At 43.7% G+C, this 14730-nt stretch overlaps 1 protein-coding gene across 3 annotated transcripts in view; it reads right to left on the reverse strand.

Moving 5' to 3' along the window:
• The window catches only part of tafa4b (TAFA chemokine like family member 4b), a 52459-nt gene extending 41358 nt beyond the window's left edge, over positions 1 to 11101 (reverse strand). For all 3 annotated transcript variants that reach the window (XM_079681633.1, XM_079681634.1, XM_079681632.1), the window contains exon 1: positions 10624 to 11101. The gene's annotated coding sequence lies outside the window, so the exon portion shown is untranslated. The remainder of the gene's footprint in view (positions 1 to 10623) is intronic.
• Between the last annotated feature and the right edge of the window lie 3629 nt (positions 11102 to 14730).

Here is a 14730-nt window from a genome sequence, read left to right on the forward strand (position 1 = left end):
TGAAATGTCTTATCTACCAGATTTAAAATAGTTTTTACATTCACACGAATAGGGTTTATATGGAATTTTGAACTTTTTACAGTAGGAAAATTAAGAAAAATGCAGGAAGAAAAACGTTATCTTTAGTAAGGGATTTGTCGCATGGAAAATAGAGATTAGAAACTACAGGCATCACACCAGTATCTCACTACGCTGATTCTCTGCGCCCGGGCCCAGAACCGAGAAGACAAAAAGCGTATCAGTGTAAAACAAAGTGCATCTCCCTAAGGCGGCAAGATATTGAAAATGAAACTGGCGAAAGCACAAAGCCCAATGGAACCTTACGTGAAGCGTTTCAGATTTCTACCCATATTAACATTCAGTTAGGGTGTGTAGTGTTCTGCTTCTTTATATTTGTCTGCCTCCGACTCGAAAGCATTACAGCTTTCTGCTCCCCGCCATTTCCTCTGGGTCTCTGGGCAGATAGAGTTGGGGTGTGCCCGAACGCAGAAGCACACACAGAGAGACACACAAAGTTAAATTAACATAGCAGTATGTATTCAGAAGCCCCAGTCACCACGGCCTGCTATTTTCCACGGTTCATGTTTGTCTCTCCGTGTCTCCTGATACGGCTCTCTACAGTATCCGTTGTGTGTGCGTCGAGATAAGATAATCATTTCTTCTTCTTCTTCTTCAGGCTAAAAAGTCAATACCCCCAACGGTAATGTCTAGTCGTAGCCCACCGTTTCTTCACCACCAGGCGTGTGTGTGTGAAGAATGACTGTGGCATTAGGCGGTGAAGTAAACATCTTGGATATATCATGAGTCACACATGAAAAACACACGCACAGGCCCAACTAAAAACAGTCCTACATCGACTTGGAATAAGAATACATATGATGTGTGACTTGTGAAATGTACTGTATGTACTCTGATACACACTGTACATGTTTTAAATTGTGTATATATGACATTACATAATAACGTTTAATTCATGCTAATTATTTTCTGCTTATATCATAGATAATATAATATTTCACACAATACAATATTTAGCATGTGTTAGTTTGCTTCTACGGTTATCAGAATTGAAAAACACATCCCTAACCCTGACCCTAATGGTATTGCGATTTCTAAAATAACTTTCAAATACACCTACATATAGACTGTAGTATAATGCTAATGCTATCAATCAAGTTGATTTTTGTATTTGTTTACTTCAAACTGACTCTCTTTTTGCAAATAATTGATACTCAAAAAGTGTATGAAGGGACAAAGTAATTGAACCAGATGTATAGTGTATAATATATTGTTTAAACTGGTATGTAACGACACCCCTATTTATTTTTTATTTTGGTAGCTCTGTGCATGACACACACGCCATAGATATGTCCTTTTAAATAGACTTTCCAAACATTAGGGTTTCGTCTTTTTTGGAAACTCTTCAACGTCAAAAGCATTCATATAAGTGTATATGATTCTTATAGTTTTTAATATAGGGAGAGGTCAGAAACCATCTGAAGGACCCATAATAAGTGCACCTGTTTACTGCCATCCACCCGTATCAAAACACCTCCCAGCACTGTATAGTTTCCTCCAATAAAACCAACAAGCAATTAAGTAGAGGATCCTCTGTTTGGAGAAATTGCCGGGTTGGGAGAAATAATGGAGAAGAAAGTTGTGAGTGAAAGTCTGACTTCAGGGCCATTACCCGACTCTGGTATTGACTGCAGAGTTCAGAGAGTGGCCTCGGCACAAAGGTGCCATTACACCTCAAACGATCGGCCTGCACTTCAGTTCAAATTCCACCGTGTTGCACAAGCCATCGTATCAGAAACTGGTGACCACCAAATATATGTGTTTGTCAAAGTGCTCAAAATGCTGGTGTTGTTCAAGGTTTGTCTTTGCCCCCTTCTTACTCTTACTCCTTCTTATAGCTTTCATGTCTTTCTCTTCTCTCCTTACTTGCCCTCGCCCTGTTTCAATGATGAATGTCAGAAATGATCTGAGTTTCAATGTGTGTTTCCGTTGTCAAAGCAGGCAACCAGTCACCTCAGGGAGAATAGACACACCTCTCAAGCTGGTATACAATGACATGAGCAGAATACTTCACACACACACACACACACACACACACACACACACACACACACACACACACACACACACACACACACACACACACACACACACACACACACAACACACACACACACACACATTCTCAAACAGTTTACACCAGTGTTGCTAAATGTACAATAGTTAATGTATTTGCACGATCATTTTGCCCTCTGTACGATCAATACTTTCAAAAGTGTAATAATGTACGATAATTGCCCTTTTCGTGATGCTAGTGGATGGATTGAGTATGGCATGTCTAATTTAAATTGGTCTGTGTTCACGCATTTCTTCTCACATGACCTCTTTTCAGCCATTGATGAACTTGACTCGCAGTCGCAGGCACAGATGTCGTTCTCTTGCCCGCTGATCAATGCTTATTTAAGTAAACTTGAACGAGAGATGGATCAATAGATAGGTAAATATGTGTTAAAGTTAAATAACAAATTAATGCTATTTGTTTTTTGTGGTTATTTTGCGTTTGAAACACCATCATTTTAAGCCTCTGGTACAATAGTGTAACATTTCTTTATACGTCAACACTGGCTAATCTGTAAACAGACAAACACACACACAGAATCAAACACCGATACACTCCTCTTGCACAGCATACAAAGTATGAACAGCATTTGTTTCATTAGTTGTGTTTACTTGACACATTCTAACATTGCGACGAAGTCTAATTAAAGTCCTTTAACAACCTCTCGCACTAAGGCGGAGGAGGGGAAGAGGCAGGTGCAGGTTGTTAGTTGTTTAATGGTGGGGTGGAAAAAAAGCAGACGCTAACAGGCTAATAAACATTAGCTTGCTAGCACAACAAGTCAGCAGCCACGGCTCAGTCCCTGGTTTCCTCTTTACAAGTCAGCCGTTTAAAAGCCAGACAGCCAGCGCTGTTTTGGCATAGATCAGAGACCCTCCTCCGAGCCGCTGACAGACAGAGGCAGGGCCCGGGCTGTAAATCCGGCCCACTCTAATAAAGCAATAAAAGGCCATTAAAAATCAGTGTCCCTCAGCAGTGGAAGATGGATGAAAAGGTGGAAAGTAAAGCAGACACTTTTAGATGGCCGTACACACCCACACACATTTTGGCAGGTTTCCACACAAACTGGTATAATGCAATATTTATGTCTTTCTCCTGTTGTTACTACTCTTTTATCCTTGCTGGCTGCAGCTCGCTTCTGTGCTAAAAAACACGTAAACACTGTGATTTAGAACAGCGAAGCGCTTTTTATGGACTGTGCTCACTCGGTAAGCTCTCTGTCTCTTAGCTGCCATTGTAACAGCGACGTCTGCAGCAGCGTTTCCGGCTACAATGACCTCATATCAGCCGACGTGTTAATCAGATTGTCATGCACAAATACAAATCTCACACTCTCGGTGAACCATTTGTTACTTGTACCAAAGGAGCAGTACTTATTAAGAAGGGGATTGTAATTATTTATGAGAACAATAAGGCCAAATTAAGCATTTCAATTGTCCAAATGTTGTAGCAGGAAGGGAAATGTTCTGGTATTGTAAAATTATTTGTGCTGTCAGTGGGCTCCTTTCATTCTAACCAGTTTGTATACTGTACCACATTTTTTTCTTCCCTTCCTCACCTATAGAGGGATCAAACAGAGGTATAGAGGAGAGAAGTGCTGAGGCACAGCAAGGGCAGGGGGTGGGGAGACAGGACAACTTAGCCAAGTAATAAAACATGGTTTTCCCTCACCCGGTCAATGCTCCTGTCTGTACAAAGAATAAGAAACGGATAAGAACAAAGAGTGTATGTGTGTGTGTTTGGCAGTGTATCGCGACCCCCGACTGGGCCCTTCCTCTGTGACTGCAGGTATCGAATGGCGGCCGGGAGCCAAACAAAAGCCGGCCGAGGCCCTGACAGAGAGTCTCCCGAGAGCAGCGGTTGCTCATTGTGCCTAAATTATGATTAATGGAAAATGAACAACCTTGATGTGAAGCCTGATTTGATTTTCTATGAGGCCCGGCATCGCTGAAGTCGTAGCTATACTACTCTGGCCAAGAGAAAACACGCTGGACAAACACTCATCGAAGCTCAACTCCTGGCCTACCGACCCCTTTCATACAAACAGCCTAAAATCAATGGACACACAAATAAAGAAGCTGCTTTCACAACCTTCCTTCCTCTCTCACACACACACAAACACACACTTTCAGAAACTCAGACATCTTGATTATATCAGTCCCCTCTGCTGCTAATGACCAGCTTGCGCGTAATTATATTAATTACCGTACGTGCCACGCCTGTCAATTGGCCAGCCAAAAGGAAAGGGAGCGCTTGATACAGAGCAGAAAAAGGAGAAGAGAGGCGAAAGGAAGAGAGAAGGAAAAAAGCAACAAATGAAGGAGTTGGAGAGTGGGAAATGGCAGAGAAGGGGGGAGGAGAGGAGAGAGCGAGAGGTCGGGGAAGATATAGTGTAGAGAGAGTGAGAGAGAGACAGAGACGAAGAGCGGGGAGAGAGAGAGGAAGCCTGATCAATTGTTCATTTTACAAAGTCACTGAGACGTGTCAGCAGTGTCAATAAGTGAATTAATTTGTCTGTGGGTCTCCAGAGCATGACACCATATCACTCTGCTCCCCTGAGACAAGCAGGGCCTCTAACCCTCCACACACACACATGCACACACGTGCACAAACACACACACACACACACACACACACACACACACACACAAACACACACACGCAGGCGCATATACTCGAACACTCTTTCAAAGCAATCCCATACAAGGACCATTCACGGATTTGAGGAATTGGGTACACAGAAGCATTTTGTTGTGTTTGTATCACAAGTGTTTTGATGCTTGCAGATGCATATTCTCACCACACACAAAAACCTTGTTTTTTTAAGCATTTGCAAGGACATTAAAAGATCTCATGCTTAGTCCACACTTTCATGGGTGTATGCGTTTGGCCTTTCGTACACACCTCTAAATAGTTTTAGGTCACTGAATACAGAGCTTTTTCTTATCTTTCTCCCAGTGTGAAGATGACACGCAGACAGTGAAAACTGAGGTTTGGGTAACATCAAAGTGTGCACCGTTGTCTCCCATGTGAGAACAGAACAATTGCATCAAAAGTATATGTTGAAAAGGCCGTAAATTAATTATTTGGATATTTACCTACCTTAACCATTAACACAAGATTGCTAACCCTCAAAAAACAAGTCTTTACCAAAGATGTGTGAATGTTCCTTGTGGATCCCTGCAATGCGTCTATATATGTGTGTGTAGGCATGTAGTTCACTTTAGATTAAATTCATTCAAATTGAAATATATTGCTAAATATACACACACATGAAAACACACACGCAAAAAGGATTCATCCTCAACCAAGCAGCCATCCCCAGGGGAGGCTATTGTCCGCTGGTGACTGACATCAGTCAGCCGCGAAGAGGGACCTTCGAACCACTCGCTGCCTGCTGTTTTCATTATAAAGCCATCACCTCCATCACACACACAGACACACACATATAAACTGTATACCGACACATTCACAAACACACTCACACACTCCCTCACTCCTCTGGCAGGTATCCTCTCTGGTGAAATCTTTCTCTCAAACATCCGACTCTCCTCTCAGTTAACGTACACATTAGGCCCTGGCTTCCTCTATATCCTCTTTGCTTGATTTTCTATCTCTTCCTCTCCTCGCCTAATGTTCTCCCCCCACTCCCTCCCTTCCATTCATGAGGTGCGGTGATGTTTGAGGGCTGCTGTGATGACCGCCTCAGGCTCCGTCACCACCGCACCACTTCCTCGCTGCGGCTTCACAGTGGACCCACGCTGCAGAGCATGCTGGGAGCTTTTCATAATCCCACAAACACACTAACACTGTCGCTCACGGTTAGCAGCACATCTGCCAGCTGCCAGAGGGGGAGAGAAGAGAGCCGCCGCACACAGACGGACGCACACAAGCACACACACACGAGCAGAAGCAGCAGATTGCATCCAAGGTGATAGATAGAGCACTGTGGGAAAGAACTGTGCCTGTTCAATTACAATCATTACTATCACTTTGGGAGATTTGTCATGGTCAAACTGAGTCGGAGCTGTGGAGAAACCACCTTGAGGGCCTGTGAAGTGGTGTTATTTTCCCCATTTTCATTAAAAGAGCTACGACGTCTTGAAAACACTCCCTATCGAAAATGACACACATTAAAACATAAATTAATTACGCCCCAAATTACAAACAGATGCTTAAAAATAATCTCTCAACGTTACATGACTCACTCTTTAAAAGCACTTGGCACCTAAAGAAAAGTAATCCACTTAATCTGTCAACTTCTTACAAGGCATGAAAGGAGAATATTTGGATGTGTCTGCTGTGCCTTTCACCGTCTTCCCCGGGATGGACAGGGGGAGGCCATGTGGCCGGGTGGGCTGTCAGTCAAAGCAGGAACTGTTAGATGCAATTAGAGCGAGGCTGGATGGTGTGATATCGGCGAACAGATGACCGAGGCCTCGCTGTCACTGGTTGACTGACAGAGCGGAGAATGGAAGACAAGGAACACACACACAGCTGTGGCTTCCAACATGACACCTCCACTGCTTGGACCAGTTGGTATCTGCTCTAATAAAACTGATTACAGGACACTTTAGAAAGCTTAATGGATTGGATCAACTGTGTTTTAGAGCTTTTGTATTGATGTGTTATAGCTTGGTGTGGGTAAACTATGACCTTATGCTTTGTTACTCCACTGTACTCATAGTTTTTGAGCTTGTGTGTGTTTTGTTAGCGGTGATGTTGAAGAAAAATTAGTGAAAAACACTGTTTAATGTCTTCAGATAGATAATACTGGCAGATCAACATAATTTAAGTAGGATACATCCATAGATGTATCAGAAATTATTTTTAAAAAAAACGTTATGTTTCACAAAAAGAAGATTAACACTACAAACTACAAAAAGACCACATAAGCATTACAATGGGATTTTAACTACGGTTGAAACTGTTATTGTATTATTGAGGCCAATAACGAGATTAAGAAATGTGTTAACAATAATCGCAAATAGGATAATTTCTACATTAACAGGTTAACAGTCTTAATATGGATGATGCCTTAGATTAGCTTTTTTCACAATTTATTTCGCAACATACATATTAAGCGGGATATTTAACAGTCTAAAAGTCTACGTGTGTCCTCTGGTGGAAAAAAGGGATTTAATGGGGTCCATATTTTAAAATTACCTCACACCTAGCTTGGCATTTCTGAACTCCAGGTTGGTAATTATTGGCAATATAGCTGAAATCATCCTACAGTGGCCAATATATTACCTCTAATTTTCTTGCATTAGTGGTTGGGTGATTCAATTAGGGCTGTAAACGCTAAGAAAATAATTCTAATTAAGATCAAAATGGAATATATTGACTAAATAAATAGCTTGAGGCAGACTACGCCAAAGTTGAAACCAGTTTTAGCTTTGACAGATTAGGTCATCAATCACTATTCAAACATTTAGAATTGCATGTGGATTACATTATTGATGAAATTATCCCATACTGATTTAGAAAACGCACTCAAAACACTGCATCAGAGGAGAGGATATGAGTCTGTTAGCTATAGAAACAGGCGGACAGTAATTCCCTTTATTCATGGAGGCCTATATGACTTAGTGGCTATACATTAGATGTCATATGTTAGCAATCAGCACTGAAAAACTTTGACTTTAATCAAACGTGGTATGTCAATCGATTTCAAATAGATGTATTAGGTTAGTAGAAAGCAATAATATTACATTTAAATTACAATATTGGGTTACATTTAATATTATTGCTTTCAACCAACATTTAACTTTAATACATTTAATTAAAGTCAACGGTCCAGTTATGTCAGTAAGGCCTGTCAGCGTAGCTGAACTTTTTTAACTATGGGTCATGACCTTTGTACATCTGGGGTTTGCGGTTGAAACAAGAAACACGCTACGCTCGCGCTCATGGATCTAATATTCCTCTTTCCTCCATTAGAGTCATGGATCTCCAGTTTGAGAAGAGACATCAGTCCCTGGGTGAATTTTCTCTGAACCCTGTTTCATAAGGATGAGTGAAGACTTTATTGTCCACTGCTTCCACATGACGCCTATTCGTGCTCTCTGACTCGATACACCCAGATGCTGCCCGAGATGAAAAGCTGTCCAGGACCCTGTCATTTACAAATGAGAGGCCTTTCTCCATCTTTCTGCTCATGACATGAAAGAAGGTCTCTGCTCTCCTCTCTTTTCACCTCCTCTCAGTTGGGAAGTATTCATTCATCACAGCCAATCTGTTAATTGTCAGTGTGTGTGGAGGTGATCTCCAATCTGTCGCGATGTTGTCACCTCACAATTCCTACATGCCTGATCCAGATGTATTCACCCAGAATGCCTTCTACACACAAACACACACCGATCATCATCATCTCATTGTTTTTCTCCCTCACACATGAAGAAGCACACACAGATTGACAAGATCCCATTGTGCAGAGTTGCTTCTATTGCTTACACACCAACACCCACACACATAGGTCATTTCATGCTTATTTCTCCCTCACACACACACACACACACACACACACACACACACACACACACACACACACACACACACACACACACACACACACACACACACACACACACACTATCTCCGTCCCTCCGCCTCATCTCTCACACATTTTTTTTAAATTTCTCTCGCCTCCATTGCTCTCCCTTCTCCTCACAGCCGTCCGTCGCTTCCCTGCTTAGCCGTGTGTCCTCATGCACAATCACAAATGCACACAATACACCACACCCCCCCAGAACCCCCATCGTTCCCAGCCAGTCATCCTGAACATCCCTCTGTGGGGTAAGTAGATAGGAGGCTGTTGAGACATGTACACTGTAGTGCCGGCCCTCTGAGGATAACGGCTGTCCCACCGCTGGGAGCGACTACAGGAGGAAGGGTTTAGATGAGAGTGAGCCTGGATAGAGGAGTAATTGCCAAGCCTGTGAGTGTGTGTGTGTGTGTGTGTGTGTGTGTGTGTGTGTGTGTGTGTGTGTGTGTGTGTGTGTGTGTGTGTGTGTGTGCGTGCGTGCGTGCGTGCGTGCGTGCGTGCGTGCGTGCGTGTGTGTGTGTGTGTGTGACGTGTGTGTGAAAAGTGCAGTAGAGGGTGGGTGGGTGTGAGGAGATGGAAAAAGGGTGACAAAGACAGAGGAGAAGTCATCCTCTGCGGACAGGGAAAGCAGCCGATGTCAGAGTGCCACCCTCATACAGGTGTGTGTGTGTGTGTGTGTGTGTGTGTGTGTGTGTGTGTGTGTGTGTGTGTGTGTGTGTGTGTGTGTGTGTGTGTGTGTGTGTGTGTGTGTGTGTGTGTGTGTGTGTGTGTGTGTGTGTGTGTGTGTGTGTGTGTGTGTGTGTGTGTGTGTGTGTTGCTTGGTGACAGGGGGTCAGGTTGGAGAGAGTAATCTCCTCAGGATTAAGAGTGCTGCTCCTGTGTTAATGTGACTGTCAATGAGAATTAAGTCCCCCGGACCGATCCTCTCCACCCTGCTCTCCTCTCTCTCACCCTCTCCCCCCTCTCCTCCATGTCCTCCCTGTCACACTAATGACACCACTTTCTGTGGAGTGCCAGTGCGGGAGCGCTTAAAACAATGGGGAAATAATTACACTGTTTCAATACAGTACAAATTGCAGAGATGAGCAACGGGACAGCAGCGAGAGATATCAGGGAAAAGGGGAGAAGGAGGGATGGTGGGGGTGTCAGAGGGAGGGGTTGAGACAAGGATGACTAACAATTACAACACGATAGGGGTTGGGTCTCATTACTGCAACCATTAACATGCACCAAGTAATTTTCCCCTCTTAGTTTGAGAGAGAGAGAGGGGGGGAGGGGAGAGAGAGAGAGAGTGCCCATTCTGCAACACAACTCCCAGCCCCCGTGCGCAATCTGCCCGGAGAGCCCGCCGGCACCTCATCTCTCTCACATTTGTCTGAGCTCGTGCGCTCTCCTCTCTATTCCGAGCTGATCACGATCCATGCAAAGCGATTAGTGAAGGCGCGTGAAAAGAGCCCGGTCAGCGGATCAGCCTCGCGGATCACTCAATAGCTACTAAGCAGCGCGAAGCTTCGACCGATCGCTTATTTAACCTCACAGCGGTGAAACACTGCATCAATCTCACCTCAATCTTCCACACACACGGTCAGCGGAATTGACTGGCCGCTGGAATCGGCTCATCGTGTGTGCCATTTTTACGCATGGCAATCACGCGCAGAGAGGATATAGTCCCTTGGAGATCACGCTTTTCTTGGGAAATCCTGCTGTTTTTTAAAGAAATAGCACCTCTGTAATAATGTATGTTTTCGCTGCACTGACTGCCAGGAGTATCTAAGTTGCTTTCAGTCAGTCACCACCCTTTCTCTCCCTCACATCTCTAAAGCCAAAGTCCCCCTCTGACCCCATCCTTGTTTCATTAGCCTATTGACCGTTCACAATGAAAAGACACAAGGAATTACAATATGATTCAATGAATGTAGTAAAAAAACCACCATCTTACCCAGATCTATAAACTCGATGGCTTGATCATGTGGAATTGTAAAGGATCCAGGTGACAGTAGAGCGCTTTCCCACTTTCTGCTTCAACTCCACTGATTCTTCCAATAAACAATCCTTTAGAGCCAGTTCCCGGAGCTCGTGAACAGTCACTCTGAGGCAGGGGTGAGGTATAGGGCTACTGCCACGCCAGAGTACCAGCCGTCCGGAGCCGGGTGAGAAAACAGAGCTCGCGCAATAGCGATGTGCTCCAATGTGCCATGATCTTGCCGCGTGCCATCTCAAAAGCACACTGAGGAGAAAGTCAGCAAAAGTGCGTTAATTCCCCCCAAAAGAGACACCGGGCTTGGTTGTTTTTTTTTTGCACACACTCCATACAAGTTTATCCCCCTGGCTGCGCGCCACTGTCACACAGAGGCGTTAAAGTCGCCGGAGAGATGCTGATGAGAGTGATGGTGTAGTGATGCAGGAGTGATAGTTGCGCTCCCGTCGCTCCTCCCGAGCAGGGATCGATTGGACATGAGAAATGCGATGCGAACCCGTCTTCCCCATTCAGAACACGTGCAACAGCGCCCGCCCAGTTCACCAGCGCCCAAGTACACCCCCTCTCTTCCTCACTGATGTCATGTAGTTTACAAGTAGCTGGACTGTTGGGGTGGATGGGAAGAATGTGAGAGAATGGGGGTTATGTGTCTGTATGTCCAAGGAGAGATCATTTGTACACTGCATAGAGTTCAGCTTATCAAGTTGTGTTTGTTAGTTCATGGACAACTTTTAATGGTGCATGAACTCGTCATACATTCGGATATATCCTTAAGAGTAAGATATATAAGGTCTCTGAAGGTTATTTACTTTTTTTTTAAGATGTCAAGTTTAGTCTCTTTTGGAGAGATAGATTGCGTAAATGGGCCGCAGGCTGAACCCAAACTTGGGCCACCCGTAGCAAGGACTGAGCCCCAGTAAATGGCCGTTTTAACAAGTTTGCAGCATCCCAAGGTTATTTGTTGTGTCTGAATGTGTATGAGTTTGCCTAATAGCGATCACAGGCAGGAGGTCATATCTTACACTTCACTGTTCACCTCTCCATTACTTGTGTATACCTCAAGTGTTGAGGAGGGGGTCCGGTGACTGACAGGTGATCAAGTCAATGACCCTCTCTTCATCACATAATAGCCAACCCCACCTCTTCACTTCGATCATGTTACAGATGCTGTCTGGATATCAATACTTGGTTTTGTGCTTGGTTAATACGCGCGGATGGTGTAAATCTAACCCCCCCACCACGATGTTAAACAGAATTTAATCACCGCCGCCTCTCCGTTACGCACCAGGAGACAGCCTATCAATTATTCCATCCCTAGAATATTCTAGTGTGTTGATGGCGATTGATTGCTTTGCGCTGTATTTGCAGTCGTTAAGACCTAGAGGAGGTCGATGTCTGCTAACGACCCAAGGTGAGGAGTATCTGATACGTTCAGATGTCTTCCTTGTTTTCTTGTTACCAGCCGGGCTAGCTCCATACTGTGAGCCATATTGTGTCAGCGGATGCACATTTTGTTGGTAAAAGTTGTAAGATTTTTTAGGTTCTAAGACAAAAAGAAAGCCATTCAAAGAATTGCAGGTCGACAACATGGAGTAATCTTATTTGTAACTGAGCTTCCCTTAAGGCCTTTATTGCTCCCTGTACATGAATAAAAAAGTCTTATTTTAAACTGATTCATTCATAGTCTTACATCTATTACATATTCATGTATCTGACTTTGAACTGAGAACCAGCACTGTACACATTCAACTGAAGTGTAGATCCTACTTTGAGCCCCACGGACAGCTCCAGACTGTCCTGTCACTGATGTGCTTTTCTTTGTGCTTACTTTGCTGTCAAGTTTCCAGTTTGCAAACTAAATAAACAAAAGTGTGAATTTACATTAAAAATATAACAACAGAAAGCTGATAAAAAAAACAATATATCCTGTCTGGACAAGTGTCTGAACCTGTGATGGGGTTTGGAGGCCTTTTATGTTAAAGTGAGTCAGCTAATGGATGCAACAGCACTTATCTGATCTCACCATCCTCAGAGTGTACAGATAGTATCAGAGGAAACCACATCATGTGACGTGAACGCAGACTTGAAAGTGTGAGGTTAAACGGTGTGAAATCAAATTTACTTCTCTTATACATCCCATTACAGGGCCATCTGTTTTCTTAACATGTTTTGCTGACTGTATAAGGAATGGCAGGTTGAAGGTAGCAGATTCATCCTTGTATATTGTGGCAAAGTGTATGCTGAAGTCCCCCTGGCGTGTCGTGTATCACAGGAGCTGGGTTATAGGATCTCCTCTGGGATTATTCCCCCAATAATCATCGCCCAGGGGAGGGAAGAAAAACATTAAGGACATATCTGCTCATAACTTAGGGCATATTTCTTCCCACTAAATCAATATTCCTGCATAATACCTCTGAGAGACACTGTTTTCATGTTGTGGCGGGGAGTCAAAGGGACGCCTGCAAAATTGGCCAAGGTAAAATGAGCGGATAGGGATTGATTTGTCTGAGTCCGGTAGTGAGAAATGTTTGTCTTCTGAGATCAATCAGATTCGGCTAATGATCCCGTTGTAAAACAGAAAGATGAATAATTGTGAGATCATCTTTTGGCAATAATTGAATAATAATGGGACATGCAGTTGTTTGATAATGGAGCTGAAAGTTGAGAATAACAGTGCGGATACTGTTGTTCCAGTGGAAATGTCAGCGAACTAAAATAGGGCACCAACAGTCAGAAAAAAAATGGTGTGGAATATATCACGCTTTGAAGCCAAACTACTAATTCTGAAGTGTGAATCACGGCTCAGACGATAATGACTTTGCTCACTGCTTCAACCTCAGCCTTTGCTTGCAATCAGCTTTCATGTCCTTGAGGGTCTTCACTGCACAAGGTGTGCGTTAAGGGTGACAGAAATATTATTATGATTATTACTTGTTAGACACTTTTATCCAAAGCAACTTACATACTCAATACTGTGGACAATCCCCACAGGAGCAATTTGGGGTGAAGTGGGACACAATGACATGCTGACTGCAGTGGGGTTTGAACCTGTGACCCCCTGATCCGAACACCAACGCTCTATCCACTGTGCCACACACCTTCCCATATGTCATTTAACATTTCCTATATGATTAGTCACGGCATCACTAAATAAAGGACACCCCAACATGAGGGCTGGGTGGTAAACCTCCAGTTGCAGCAAACATGTAACCAGTTAAATTATGATAGGTAGGAGAAAGTACTAATTGACTGGCAGCCAATGAAGCAAATGTAAAGTTATGCTGTGCACACATCGACCACACACAGAGGTGTTGTGTGTAAGAACGTGTGCACGGTGTTTTAATCATGCTTTATACTCTTTATGTCAAAGGTGTATTGTGTGATCGGTGAATTTCTCCTGCTTTCTCTTCCACTCAATTGCTTCATTTTGGATACATCCATCAGGCAGGCTTTGCGCAACAACAAAAAAAGAGTCCTCGGTCATTGATTTGGAACTGCCATGAAGGTTAATGAGAACAGGCATATTGGTTCCTCTTCTTTTGATCCCCCTCTGCATAGAGATTCTTCATTTCTTTACGAGGTCACCGGCAGTAACCCGAGCAGAGCCATAAATAGTGTCCATGCCAGACAGGCCCGGTGTCTGTCAATACTCAAAAAGTTCAGACACAACATCCGCAGTGAACGACTGCTGACATCACACTTGAGGTATCGGAGCAAACACACTTACACAAACAGGGTCTCCTGGTGAACCCGTTGGATATATTTGTGATTGCTTTGTTCTCACTCTCCACACGGTTTGAGAGAGAGGTCTGTCAGGGGCGATCACACAGCGCAGGGGATCTTTGGCTTCATCTGTGGTGTTATACTGCCCCCATGTGGTTAATGCGTGCAACTGTTAACTTGGTAGTTTTGAGGTCATCCAGATTTATTACAGTGACAGTAAAAACTGAACTAATGCCCTTTTTTACGAAGAGCCCTTTCCCTCCTCAGACCTAGACTTACTAAAATAATGAAAGCCACAGCAGCACAGAGCTGTCTGGTGTCAGCAAGAACCGCCAACACAGAGGA

The sequence above is a fragment of the Notothenia rossii genome, assembly GCF_949606895.1.
Source record: "Notothenia rossii genome assembly, chromosome: 5".
In the NCBI taxonomy this organism is placed as follows: Eukaryota; Metazoa; Chordata; class Actinopteri; order Perciformes; family Nototheniidae; genus Notothenia; species Notothenia rossii.